This window comes from Dermacentor albipictus, chromosome 9 (genome assembly GCF_038994185.2).
Source record: "Dermacentor albipictus isolate Rhodes 1998 colony chromosome 9, USDA_Dalb.pri_finalv2, whole genome shotgun sequence".
NCBI lineage: Eukaryota > Metazoa > Arthropoda > Arachnida > Ixodida > Ixodidae > Dermacentor > Dermacentor albipictus.
Window position 1 is genome coordinate 9,754,974 of NC_091829.1, and position 15,027 is coordinate 9,770,000.

The 15,027-nt window shown below is 48.1% G+C and overlaps 1 protein-coding gene across 4 annotated transcripts in view; it reads left to right on the plus strand.

The window, feature by feature from the left end:
• The first annotated feature begins 4,252 nt into the window (after positions 1–4,252).
• bt (projectin protein bent) overlaps positions 4,253–15,027 on the plus strand; it is a 250,126-nt gene continuing 239,351 nt past the window's right edge. For 2 of the 4 annotated variants that reach the window (XM_070525700.1, XM_070525701.1), the window contains exon 1: positions 4,253–4,506. The gene's annotated coding sequence lies outside the window, so the exon portion shown is untranslated. The remainder of the gene's footprint in view (positions 4,507–15,027) is intronic. The other 2 variants (XM_070525702.1, XM_070525704.1) reach the window with 1 other exon arrangement.

Sequence of the window (15,027 nt, forward strand, 5' to 3'; positions counted from 1 at the left end):
CGACTGGTCTCGCCCGCTTATTCGTAACGTCAAGTCGAGCTGAATTTTGGTTCCCGGAACCAGTGCGAAGAGATGAAGTCGTGATAAAAGGCATACGCAAACGCTGACTCGCGAGTGGCATTTTTTAAGGGTGTGTCTTGTCGTAAATTTTCATTTCAGAGAAGGTTTTTCTACGGGTACAACGCGTCCTGCACTGATTTCTTAAACATAAGTTTATATATATATATATATATATATATATATATATATATATATATATATATATATATATATATATATATAGACTAGTTTAACCTTAATTTCGAGTGATGGAGGTGCTCGGCAAAGCTTGCTTTCAATGTTGCAGCGGAGTAATGCAACAAAGCCAGCTTTAAAATTGCATTACTCCGCTGCAACATTGAAAGCAAGATTTGCCGAGCACCTCCATCACTCGAAAGTAAGGTTAAACTAGTCTTTATGTATATATATATACCTCCATCACTCAAAATTAAGGTTAAACTAGTCGAGTGATGGTGGTGCTCGGCAAAGCTTGCTTTCAATGTTGCAGCGGAGTAATGCAACAAAGCCAGCTTTACAACACCGGCTAGATCGAAAAGCTGCGCACCTACTACTTCCACATCTTTGTGCTTAGTTGTTGCGGATTAGCTTGTGTCGCATGGATTTCTTTCTGCTTGAAATTAAGAAAAAAAAAGAATGATATGCGTTTTATGTATACCGAACTGAGCAATGGAATAAAAAGGACAAAAAAAAGAGGGAGAGAGAGAGATACAATTGTTACATCATGGACTGGAAACTTAAGGAACGAGAAAAACATATATGCTGAATTTGATGAGAAGCTACTAATGTTAGTCGGGCCGACGGCCTGTCATGCTATTCTGGGTATTTGATGATAAATAGTATTGTCACGTTGCAGTGGCGGTACCCACGTAAGAACACAGATGAAGGTGATGAACGAGCCGAACCAAACTGTTTGTCGTGTAGAACATTTTTGGAAAGTTACACAACACTTGATTGACGTGTAGGGGCAGTCACAACCAGCGATCGTTAAACCTAATGGTGCTGATCAATCCTGCCCGCTATTTATACATTCTATATCTATTTATACGATGTGTATAGCAATCGGTGCTATTTGCGTCCATTTAAGTATGTAATACGGTATTCGCGGCGTGCGTACGATCTGGTTATGGCGGGCCAGCATTGTTATCGAAGATGGGAAAGCAGCATGAAAGTTCGAAAAACCAGGGGCGTCTTGTTGCAAGCTAAAGCATGGCAACCATGATAATAAAAAGTAGCTGAAGCGAACTGGAAAGAAAATGATAACGAAGAACACGCAGAAATATGTACACAAATCGATCACACAAACACACTGAAGGGAGCCTAAAATACACTAGGAGCTTACTAGTTTTCGACTGTGCTTAATTATATTTATTGCTAATAAGGCTTGCACATAGACCTAACCTCTGCCTGTGAAATATTTTGTGTTTTTTCTTGCTGTCACGAGTCTTGATTGCATGTTTTTGGCCGCACGCTCTTAAACTGACTTTGTAACCTGCACAAGCTACGTGGGTTATATATATATATATATATATATATATATATATATATATATATATATATATATATATATATATATATATATATATATATATATATATATAATTTTGCAAACGTTATTGCAGGTTTCTTAGGTTCTTTTTTTATTAACGCAGGCCTAGATGCAATGCTCTAAATGGGTCCTTCACACACGTCGGTATCTGCAGTCTCACCCTACTGCCACTCCTCATCATCACTCCTGATGCCTGTCTTTGTCTTATCTTCTCATTCTGGGCAAATTAGCAGGCTGGAGGACCGCTAACCATCAGGCATACATCTCTGCTTTTCATCAAATAAACGTTCATCTCTCTATCCTTCTCATTGCAGGTTTTGATGCCATGCTATTAAATGCTGGTAGAGTATCCAGTAACAGCGGCATTTTCGGTGCTCACTGCGTTATGCATAACCGTCTCTTCGTCTTCCGCACGGTGCCAAGCAAACGTTCGGGTGCACCAGTAGCACCTTAGGGCGTTGTTACGTAACAGGATGCATGCGGATGGAAACCGAGCGAAAGGTTGCTCTCTCCTTCAGCCGTTAATCTGCCGCGACGGATAACTATCTCGGCCTTGTGCGCGTGCCTCGGCGACTGTGCACAAAGAGGCGCCATTTCCGCCAAGCCCCATGATACCCGCTCGCCAGACCTGAAAAAAAAAATAAGAGAAGAAGGCCTGGGAAACAAAATAAGGAACAGCGAATTCAACGAGGAGAGGGAGGGAGGGAGAAGGTGGAGCGAGGGTAGCCGGCCGTGGGAACAGCGCGAAAACAGTGCCCTAGGCTGAAACACTGAGTCCAGCTGTGTGTGTTGGACAATGGCTCGTATTTTTCCTTAGTTTCTCTTTTTAAAAGATCGCGACCCCGAACTAGGCAGAAATGGGTCACGAGAAAAGTAAGACGAAGGAGAGGAGAACAGCTGATTTCGAAAAGTCGAGCGTGGCCCGAACCAAGTAAAAGTGAGCTCTGGCTTTCCCCTCCTCATCATGGCGATCTGCCGAAGCTAAACAAAGGAAAAAGAAAAGTATGCTAAAGGAGGAGGAGAGAACAGAGTCAGTTCTGGGTCACTCGCCTGCTGCAGTCGTATGAGAACACTTTTTTTTGTCAGCAAAAACCTAGAAACGCGGATGTTTTTTTGGAGAAGAAAACTCGCGTTGGAGAACGAGAAAACTGGAGAGAGCTTGCGGCCGCCGTAGCCAGTAAGGGAGCGTTAAAAAGAGGACGGGGGGAGCCGGGCGCCGTCTTATAAGGCGAGCTGCAATCTCCTCAGGCGCTTTGGCTGCCGGCGTCAAAGCCCTTACCCTCATTCTCTCAGCTCTCAGCCGGGATAGAGTTACCGGGTGCTCCCTTTCTTAGACGCGCGCCTCTCCCCTGTCTCCGATTCGCCCGTCCTCCTCTCGTCCTCCCGAGAGGAGGGAGGGAGGGTTTCGAGCTGCCTCTGTTTTCGTTCACCGTCACCGCTTCTCGTGCTGCTTGCTGCAGCTTGGGACGCGCGTGGTTATTTCCGAAGCAGTATTTCGAGCTGCGAGCGGGCGAGCCGCTTCCTGACGTCGTCCACGCGCGCGCGTCCGAGGTTGGCGGTAGGCACACCGCGAACAAGCGCGCGGTGCAACCGACGGCTCTAGCTCGACGAGTCACTCGGTCGGTTGAGAGCACTCGGCAATGGCGGCAGGCGTCTGTGTCTTCTGCGGATCGCTTTTCTTTTTCTTTCTTTCTTCTTTTCTTCCCTGCAGAATCGGCAGATACATACAATTTGTAACACAAACTGTAAAAAATAAAAAGTTTCGCTGCTCAAGGCGGGCCGACATCCGTCGGCCCCTAATCAAATCACATTTACAGTGGTGGATGTCGTCTTGTTTCATTGTGACGCCGTATCTGCTACTCCCAAGAAATGCAATCGGGTATCAAGGTAGATGACGTTCAATTGTGCTTCCACTAGGTGCTTCAACTAAAATTTTCGGGCACATCGGCTATTTTATATTGTCTCTGCTTGTTTTAGTGCCATGACATGAACCCGTAGAGAAAGAAAAAAAAAATATTTTTTTCTGCGCGTTTCTGAGTACATTGTAACGGAACCTTTAAGGGGGGGGGGGGGCGACACGGAGAAGTTACAGAGTCTTTGTCATAGTCAATGGCCGCTTAAAGAGACAGATCCTCAGCAGACCGAGCGGAGGTACACCAAGTTCCTTTCGGTGGCCCTCGACTCTTCTTATGCACGCTCTGCGCCGTGCCGCTTCCTCGACGCGCGCTTAAAATTAGATAACGCGCGCTCCTCCGGTGGAGGGCGCGCAGGACGCGTGCGGGGCCGGCTTTTGGGACCGTTTCTCGGGCTTGACACTTCTGCTAGCCAGGAACGAAATTTTGTTCCCATCTTTTTCTTCTTTCTGTCTCTCTCTTCCCTCCCCTTCTGCTTTCAGCCAGACAGCTCCGTACCCTTTGCTTTTACCTCTGGGGATCGCAAGAGAAGTTCATCCCTCCTCGTCGGTGCTCTTAGAGGGAGTCTTTTTGGTTTGGCTTTTCTGCTCCACGTGGACGCTCTGTCGTCTGGCGTTCCGGTGCGTGCCAGCGCTACGGGTGAGAGCGTGGGGGGGAAGGACCGGAAGGGAGTCCAGCACGTAGGGCAGGAGACGCACAAGTTCCTTTGGTAGGCGTTTTGCGCGGGGGTTTAGTGCCGCGTTCCGGCTGCGGCTCTCCCTTTTTCCTCGCCGGTGCGAGAGGGGGGACCTGTGTCTCGCTTCCTTCCTTCGTGTGTTGTGTGCGTGTGTTGTGTGCGTCGCGTACCGTGCCCGAGCTGACCCCCGCGAAATTTTCCCGCCCGACCGACCGACCGACGAGCGGCCCACGCTCTGATTCGAGGAGAGCGCATGGTGCTTTGATCGACTGCACCGCGCCATCGACGGGCTTTTTTGTCGAGTAGCAAAGGTGAGTGCCTTCGCCACGCCCCTCTTACCGCCTCTGCGAAAGTGCTTCTCGCGCAGCGCTTCAAAGATGGCGACCCCCATGGGGTCAGGTGTCCAAGCCTGGCACCTGCAGTTACTGAGACCTCAGCCCTTGAGTTTATATCGTACCTGCCTCTCCTCTGCTTTTTCAGTTAGCGATATCAGAACACTACAACGCGCTGTTAAGCCTCATACTAGCTCCGGCAACTTCCGCCACTGCTGTCAAAGATGGCTGCCTCCAGACGGTACCGCGCCGGCTAATAAGCGGTCGCGGAAACGGCTCTAGCGTCCGATTTTCGGGCGCTTTCGAGACTCGACGATGAGCTACATCGTGCCCACAGCATTCAGTTAATCGATCCTCAGCGTCATTTCTAACTAGATATCGCCTTGAAATGTATCACTAACGGGAAATGTGTTTCCCGACAGGTGCCGGCATGGCGGAGCGCACGTGGTTTCAACGGGTGCACACGGCACCCTAAGTGGGTTACGTGCGCAAAACCCGCAGTGGGGCGTGTGCAGAGTGCCTTCGCGATGCGCGCTTTCTTGCAGCATGCCGGACGTTCGCTGCCGTGCCGCGCAGAACAGCCTCTATAGTTAGGACCGCAAACGTAGCTTCGGGCTTGCGACGGCGCTGGAATTATTTTAGGACCAGCGCACTGCCTCCGCATATTTAAGCCGCAGCAACTGGAACATTCTGGTCTCCGTCGAACTTCCAGAGTGGCTGTGGCTCTTTGAGAACCGAGTTGAAATTAAAAGTTTCGAGAGATAAGCAGGATCTGCTGGCCTAAGCATGCCGATGTTTTATTATGCAGAATAAAGCAGAGAGACAGTCGCCTGCAGGAGCGTTCGAAACTCGTAGAACACCGAAGAGGCCTCACATGGGAAATGAATTTGTTTTCCCAATATGTTACCTGCAAAACAAAATTTATAGAGAGAAATATACTTTTTTTTTAATTAAGAGGTTTTACGTGCCAAAACCACTTCTCTATTATGATACACGCCGTAGTGGAGGACTCCAGAAATTTCGACCACCTGGGGTTCTTTAATGTGCACCTAAATCTAAGTACACGGGTGTTTTCACATTTCGCCCCCATGGAAATGCTGCCGCCATGGGCGGGATTCGATCCCGCGACCTCGTGCTCAGCAGCCCAACACCATAGCCACTGAGCAACCACGGCGGGTAGAGAGAAGAAACATAGCTTGGTTAACATTACTAATGCATTTTTCTCAACGTTTCCTTTATGGTTGATATTGCTTTATATTCTTGACAGATTAATATTTCTTTTAAGATGTTTATTATTTCACGTGAATACTCCCGTGATGTTGGCATTTAAGCGATAAATTAGTGGACCATTCTGACAGTAATATATTTTAAGAATATTCTAGAAATCATCCACGCTAAGATGTGTACAGACGTGTTTCAGGTGAACCGATGCAAATTATGTCTTGGCGTATGCCTCATGCGTGCTACTGATCCACAACTTTCACCATTATCGGAAAAGAAACAACACTAACAAAATAATTGCAGCTCTTGTTATAATGATAAATATAAATAGATATACACTGTACATATGCAACAGCCGAACATAAATGAAGTGTGCTGAAGCCGTAGAAGTATGACATAATGTGCCTTTATAATCCATACTTTTCCAAGTGACTTTTTTAAAAACTGCTTTAACCCATTTATTCAGTACCCCACTAAAGAATGTTGCAGTTGCAAGGTTTCTTTTTGTGATGAGCAGCAGACACGAAGGCAAGTATTGGATCGTGTCCATAAGGAAAGCCTCGGTTGTCATCTGGCTAGAGCCACAAAGACGCATGCAGCCGCATCGCGTGTGACATCGCGAAGCACGCATTTTGAGTCGCGTCTGACGAAAGGGGACACTTATCGCGCTGCCATCGGTGAGAGGGACCATCTTTGACTCGGCGTCGTCGAGCTCATTCCCGGGCACAGAAAGCTTTCTTGGAACACTGGGTGACTGAAACGGGCAGTGTGCCGCCGTGAACACGCGGTAGTTAGCCAACTAAGCCTCACGTTTCTGGCCTTAGTTGTTGGCTGAGGGAAAATGGGGGGGGTCACGCCGTCCTTCTTCGCGAATCCTCCGGGACTTTGCTGACGGGGGCTGCTCTGCTGCCTAGTAGCTCACACATAGACAATAATTACGTGCGCTTTGGTGGGATCCAACTTTGTTCTCCGAGCACCCTATATACAGTAAGACAAGCGAAAGGGCAGTAGAAACAGCAGGATAAAACTAGAAAAAAGAAAGAAACAGTTGCGATCAAAGAGAAAACGGAAGTGATGCGCTTCCATGACACTACTACTGCATGACTCTAGTACCTGGCGAATAATGTACCTACAATCTATGCATTCCTTGCACAAATCTTGGTAGACGACGAGTACAGTCTGTCAAATTTTCAACAAATATGAAACATATTCATCGCAGTGCGCGCGAAATTACTAGTATTGTAAATGGAGTCAGCTATAATTCGTCCTAGTGCTGCCAATTGCTTCGTCTCATTTCTTGAAGTTACCGTTTTTCTTTTTGGATTGAGTAAAACCGCTGCCCACTCACTGCAGGCGTGAAACAAACAGGCTCTACTGTTGTGTTGTTGCCACGGCCAGGACGACAGGTGCAGAAAGGCACTGAGCGATGTGGCGAGGAGGCGGGCCCGCCTTTGGATAGTTTCCTGCCCGGCTGATGCTGATGTCGCTGCCGCTGGCGTCGCGGGATTCTGTCCCGTCTAAATATACACCTACATTTTCCTCAGCCGCCGTGTTCTGTGGCCCTCCCGCTGCAGGTTGAACAACCCCGCTGTGCGCCTTTCGTGGCCTATCGCGCGCCATTCATCACTGCGGCGGACGCGGCCGCGCACATGCACCGACACAATCACGCGGGCGCCCTTTCTTTCCCGCACGCGCAGCCTTCGTCTTATCGCCCCACAGCGAGCGATGCCGTCTCGGCTTGTCTGGCGTCGCTGTCTGGAAGAAGCCGCTCGCCCCGTAAGCGTTTTTTTAGAGGTGCCGGCGCTATTCTCGGCCTTTGGAACCAGTGAGGCGCGGCAATGGAAGAAACTTTGGACACTGTTGACGCCTAGGAACTGGCAACACCAGTGTTTTATTGCATTCCGTGACCTCTGCACTCATTTCTGCGAGCGAGGTGTGCTCCGCGCGTGACCGAAACTGTTTTAATGCAGTGGGACGGGAGTCTCGCGCAGCACTGGTGGCGCTGCCAGAACAGAAGAGAACGGCCGTCCTCACACTCCGGGGCGTCGCGACGGTGCCCACACGAAAGCCCCCCTTCGCGCACCGTCAGCAGCTGTGGTCGTCGGGTGTGATCGCACACCGTGTATTCTGCTCCACCGCCTTGGTCGAAAGAACTTCGGTCCCCGTGAATGGACGCCCGGGAAATATGTTCGACCCGACCAAGACGTCTTGGCGGCGTTCCTAAAAGCAGCGCCACCATTCCTCTCTGTGGTTTTGCTGTAGAACTTCCGCGGACGTCTGCAGTTTATAATAAATTATCCCGGTCCGTCTCTCTCCGACATCGCCGGGAGTCAAGTAAACGAGGAGCAAGCATGCTCCTATATTACGGCTTAGCTCTTCCCTTATCTCGATTTCAGACGCATGGCTCAAAACGCTGATACCCGCCGTGCGCCCAACGCGTGTGGGCTCTGGTCTCAACAGCGTGTCCGTCTGTCCGCGCGTCGACTCTGAGGGCGGCACCTTTGTGCTCTGCAAGTGGAAGAGGACTGTGGATTGCGACGCAAGGCGGATGGCTGTTTTGGGCGCGACTTTCTCTTGCTTCCCTCGGCGCATTCCCGAATGCTTATTTCGGCTCTCGTTCTTCGCTGCAGCGGTGCCAGCCGCGACTGCATCCGACGACCGGTCCTTGCTCTTAGAGGCAGACGGTTTGCGGGTTCGCCGGATTCCGAGACTGAATTCTGTCACCCTTTCCTTTCGCATTGCCCTTGCCCCGCCAGATGTCTATGTTTTGGTTAATACAAAGTAATGAGGCGAAGTCTATAAAGGTGTCCTAACTACATCATCATCCGTCGAAGCAAGGATAGAAGGCTTCCATTGTCAAGCTATAAACTACCTGGGCGTATACAGAAAACGAAGCAATGGTGTACTGACGCACCCACCAAGATAAGCTTAAAATAAAGGGGGTGCGGAATGCAGCAGTAAGGAAACAGAGCACTTTGGGGCCACAATAAGTATCAGGCGGTGCGTGGAATCTTGAAAGGAGTTGTGGTGCAAGCGCTGACGCTGGCAAATGCCATTCTGGGCTTAATATAGGATACCTTGTCGGAATTGGAAAATAACCAAAGATCGGTAGGCCGGTTGGATTTAAGAGCCCGCGGTAAAACCACAAATGAGGCAGTGTAGGTTGACATGAGTTCTTTTAATGTCAGAGGAGCGCAGAGCGACATTAGTTTCGAATAAAGACTCAGGAACATGGATTAAAATAAACGGGCGGGTAAAGTGCACAAGTATTTGTACCTTAAAAGCGTGGACACAGAATGAAAAAAGAGGTCAAGAAAGTTGGCAACCGAGTACAGCTTAATTGAAAGTCTAAGTAGACAACCAGGGGCCATCCAAAAGGAAGTGAGAGAAACAGATACAGTAAATTGGATGCAAAGAGTGTAAACAAAGAAGACCATAGAGATTTACAAGAATGGGAAGGAAGAAATTAGAAGGGAAAATTAGTGCGATAACGCAAAAGGCAGTGTCTTGCTATTTGAGGCTCGAATTGGTTGCCTAAGGACAGAATCATATCAGGGCAAATATTCGCAACATGATGAGGCATGTGTCTTCTGCAGCAAAAGTTCGGAGAGCACTCAGCATTCCTAATGCAATGCGAAGGTATTCACCCAGCGAGATCCGTAGGTAACGCACACCTTCCAAAAGCGCTTGGATTTAAACTGGGCGAAAGCATCAACCCGTCAGCAGTCGAGATAAGCAAGAGACGTTTGGAGTGGTGGTGAAAAAAAAAAGCAGAGAAGAGATAGATGGGACCGGATCTGTTACGAGCATAGGTGGCGGTACAAGGTAGATATATAATTTTTAAGGAAGAGAAAAAATACTAAGGAGATGCATACAAAATGCTAGAATGAAGATCACAATACTCCATAATGCGAAATTTGAGCGCTGCCTATACGTGTTTTCATTTCGCAATATAGTGAGGCAAGGAATTTGAGAGAGACATGTAGCAGTGTCGGCAACAGTCGAAAATCTGATCTGCAGGTCAAGTGCGTCGGCTTTTATACATGACTCGTCAGTGGTTCCAGAGTAATCGCTGGTGCCGCTTGGCTTCCAGAAAGTACTAAACAATTCACGTCGCGCGCACGATCAGATTACAAAACAGTCACAAACCATGGCAATGGAAACAAGCGCCAACCAGACCAATCCAACCAAACCGAACAAGCGCGAACGAGAGCGGACGCGAGAAGATGGTAGTGCGAAACGAGCGGTCTGGCTGAGACCATATACGAGTACGCATCGAGCGGTCGGGCGGTTCCGCATGAAATAAGTTTACCGCGCACACTTCACTGATGGGGCCACTCTCACTGGTCTCGGCCGTTCGCCGCTCGCGTCTTTTATCTGCTGCTCTGCGTTCGCTCTTTCATCTTTCGCTGCTGTTCTCGTTCGCTTGGTTACGCCACTGCCGCCGCCGCCGCCGACGCTCGCTGCAGGAACGGGCCGGTAAGAGCGGCGCTTTAAAGCATCTACAGCATACTTGATTAGCTCAAGCAGGCTACGTGACTATTTGTCAACGCCCCTTTCTAATGAGATGCCAATAAATTATGACCATCACCGTGCTCTCAGTATAAGCACCATCCGCGTTATTAAAGGGGCCTAGCTGGCTTGTTGTATCGATCACAATCGTAAATAAGAGGGCAAGTCACTAATCACCTCTTGCTAAATGACATCAGTGGCTTTGGCTTTCTGTTACCCAGCACAATGTCGCGGGTTCGATTCCGATCCACGGCCACGGTGGCCGCATTCCGATGAGGTCAAAATGCAAAAAAAAGCGTACTTCAGTGGCAAAATGGGGCGTCCAGCAGGCTCGCGCAGCGGCCGCCAGGTACTCCCTGTCGGTCCCTGCGTGGGAGACGCCCACTGCGCGCTGACGTGCGTCTTGCAGGACCTTTATTAAAGTTTGTACAGTCCAATTTAGCGGCAAAGTAAGGAGCCACTGGTAATCGAAATAATCTGGAGTACTCCGGTAGAGGACATGTAGGACATACTCGGTGAGCTGTTTTGGAACGCTAAACCCCATGGTTTATTTCATTCGTGTGCTTCCTTTTACCTGTGCTGTACTTGCGCTACCTTCCTTTGAAGCTACACGCCAAGCTCTATGCTGTAAGCAAGGCATTTATGGTTGTCTGTTATTGTTGCACTTGTATCTGAAATAGTGAAAAGTGTTGCAGTTTTACTACAGCGCACTCATAGGACTTGCGTGTAGGCTGTAAACGTTTCGCGGGTGCGCACTGTGAACCCCCATTCGTTGCTTACGCTAGACCGATGTAATAGAGCTTTCTAGTGCAATCGCTACAGGGTTCGACACGAAGGCTGCTAGCGGCAAACTCGTGCAATATACAGCGGCAAAATCGTGCAATCGGAAAACTAGCGCAATCACTACAGAGTTCAACACAAAGGCTACTAGCGGATAACCTCATGCTTCTCTTTACGTGATCTGCTGACATAGTAGATTCCTCTTATTACGTGGATCTGTATAAAGCTTCGTCATCGTGTTTCAAGCGTGTTCGTAAATTCCTACATAATATTAACCTTGTTTATTATTTGTCATCGCAAATTCACTATGTCGAAAATATTATGTTAATTTATTCTCTGAGACTGATGTTTTTCAGTACGCCGCCAACGAACGAACTGACAGAACGAAAAAGAAAAATGCATACATACATACATACATACATACATACATACATACATACACACATACATACATACATACATACATACATACATACATACATACATACATACATACATACATACATACATACATACATACATACATACATACATACATACATACATACATACATACATACATACATACATACATACATACATACATACATACATACATACATACATACATCGTGAAGCCGTCTCAGAACGCTGACGTGACGAGAGGCGTGCCAGCGGCGTTGCAGGATTCGCGCCTCGACGTTGCTCGAGATGAGACAGAAGGGAAATCATGGACGTTTGTCGGCGCTCAAAGCAACGAGATTTAGTACCGTCCGTTCCGCTCACGCCAGTGTATGGCACCACGGTGTGGGGTTATGCACACGGCTGCTCAGCAGGAGCGCCAACGTGTGAGCGCGCAACGCTCATGCCGGCAGCAGAAGCCAGAACACTGCCCTGGTAGCGGCAGAGCTGACTGACAGGAGCATGACGGCGCGTGCGTTAGGCAAACACACTGCGCCAGGTCGCGCGTCTGTCGACCTTCTACGTGCAGGCCGCACTTGCGCCGTTGATAGCAGGACAGCACAACGGTGGCGCGAATGCACCTCGAGCGCCAAACAGTTGTTGTCCGCGAGTCCAATGATGTTTAAACGAGGTAGCGCATAAACAGGCTGCGCCGTAGCAATTTTCGTGTGAAGTTCTGTCGCTTTAAACAGACAGCACGCATGGTCTCGGAGCTCACGGCTAAGGCGAACAGCTCAGCTTCAGCCTAAGGATCGCTGGCGTTCATCCTCAGCCTCTGCAGCGCTGCACGCATTTAGCGAGACCGAGTATAGAAACAGACGGCGCGTGGGCCCACTGCGTTCCCGCTGTCTACTTCCTTGGCTAGTCAATCTTTCCATGACTGTTTTTGCTTTACGCGTCTGTTACCCCGCGTCTTAGTGATAGGCGTGAGCGTATGGCACTTGCTTTATTTTTGCTCGGCTCGAGAACGAAAGGCTTTGCCGTTCTTTCTGTCTTACAAATGTGTCGTCTCTCTCTGGTCCTTGTCGGGCGGTGCATTCTGTGTGTCCCCTTCGAAGCGGCCGCGTGCTCGCCCAGCAGCTCGTCGGCAGTTCTCCGTCCTGCTAGTCTGGTGCGGTTGTCTGCCAGCGGGTGTGTTTTCTTCGCCACATCTGAAATATAGGCCTGAAGAGTACGGATTTCACTCTGCCGACGGTGAGCTTATTGGTGACGCTTTTTATGTTTACATCCATTTAATTTATAACGTTGTGGTTAAAGAGGGTGAAGACAAAGTTAAGGCAGTAGAAAAAGGGGTGAAAGTTCTGGAGGGTAGGCAAGTATAGCGCGCGCAGTCGTGGTGATAATAACGATGAAAAGCGCGCGGAAAGGTCAAGGGCGAAGATCCCATTACGAATCATTGTGACTCTGGTAGTCGTGCGTTATGCGAGTTGTCCGCTTCTGCAGTCCAGTTGGAACACACTCATGAGGCCACGATGGGTTGACAGGAGAGCATACAGTTCTGTGTTCCGGCCACAGTCACATTGTGATAACGTTCATCTTGTTTCGAAAGCCATTTTTTGTTTGGTATAAGCCATGAATAAGAACAAGGAAACATATACGGCATGTTACCAGTACTGCAGTTCGAAAAAGCAATAGACATGAAGCGGTGCCACATTACGTAATAACCATACGCACCTTCTACAGGCTTCTGCATTCTGTATCTCTCCTGCCGGTGCGCGGTAGGATGGCCAACATAAGGCACACGGATGTTGGACAAATGGATGATTAGTTGCAAGATACAAATATTTCGTTACTGCGCAAAGACAGACAGCGTTTAATACAGTTGGTGTTGGCAATATGGGCTGCTCTTTCTCTATCTAATGACGAAAAGTTATGGGAACTTCATTACTTTCATATTTGAGCTTGGTGATTATTCTCAAGGTGACAATACGCAGTTGTGATAACTGTAAATTACAAAAAGAAAGAAAGCGACAGGAAAATATCTTTTTTTACTGGCGAAAAGTGACACATTGAGAAATTTTGTATAGAGAGAGGAGGTCAAGTGTCAACACTGTCTTCATTCCAACATTTTGTTCTTCTCAGCTTTCGCCTAAGGTAAGACGTTAGAAACGGCTATGTGATCGTCTGTGCAAGGTTTGAAGATAAGTCATTAAGCTTATAATTATAGTTATTTGGCCACTGCAGTGGTCACAATAGGCATTTCGTACGAGACGACAACTAGGCATAAATGCATCACGCAAAGTAGGTCTTTGTTATGTTAAACTGAAACATGACATCCGTGTTTAATTTCATTTCGATCGCGTAAAATGTCGAGGTGACGTTCCGCTTAGCGCATTTCACTTTAGCTGTAAGGAAGTCACAGCCGGACCGTCTGCCCTTGCATCGGTCTCTTGCGCTTGGATGTACAACTCATCGATTCTAGAGATGAGGACGTCAACGAGAATTCAAAGCCGGGCGCTTGTGTGTTCCAAAGTTAAGCACTATACATTTACAATTAGCAACCTGCCGACGTTAGCTTCTTTATTTTTTATATGTGGGTCTTTGTAATGCATCATGATCTGGATCAAAATACTTCCCTGGTAGTATGCATGAAAGCGGGCAGACTTCTCTAAAGTTTACTCCCGCGTTTATGATGCGGAAGTTCAGTGTAGAGTCACGGCGAGCTTTGCGCACGGTATTAACAGGTTACGCAAGGTGATGATTGCTTTGCAGATCAGGCCGGCCGAATTCAATGGGTGCGAAATGCGAAAACAACCGTGTACTTAGAGTTAGGTGCACGTTGAAGAACACCATGTGGTCAAAATTTCCGGAGTCCCCCACTACGGCGTGCACCAAAATCAGATCGTGGTTTTGGCACGTAAAATTTCATAATTCATTTTCTTTCATCTTTTTTTTTTTTTGCAGACCAGAAAGTTTAACTTCTTGTTTCTGCGTTCGATCACCGGCGTATTCCGTTTATTGCGGCTCGTTTTTGCATGACGTTGCGGACTGTGAATGGTCTCTTGTCATTCTACAGTAACTACTTATGCACATCGACGGAAAACAAGCGCACAGGGAGACACACACCAACGACCGAGAAAGACACAGGTCGGGCGCGAACTCACATGTCATCGCATGTCATCCTTTCCGCATATATTTGCTGGCGTGGCTGCAAATAGATGTAAGTTAGCGCCTGTCTCAGTTTAGTAACGTTGGCCTGTCCTGTGTCTTTCTCGGCTGTTGGTGTGTGTCTTCCTGTGCGCTTATTTTCCGTCGATCTGCAATGCACCATCTAACCCGTCTGCAGGTGTTGTTATACTTATGCACATCTGACATGAGTGAGTGAGTGAGTGAGTGAGTGAGTGAGTGAGTGAGTGAGTGAGTGAGTGAGTGAGTGAGTGAGTGAGTGAGTGAGTGAGTGAGTGAGTGAGTGAGTGAGTGAGTGAGCTTTATTCTTATTTTTTGTTTGTTCTGCCTTTTTATTATGTAACTGGGTGCTTCAGGAAAACCGGTTCTTGGGCAGCCTGTTTTTCCGTGTTTTCACCTTTCAGTAAGCAAAAAAATAAA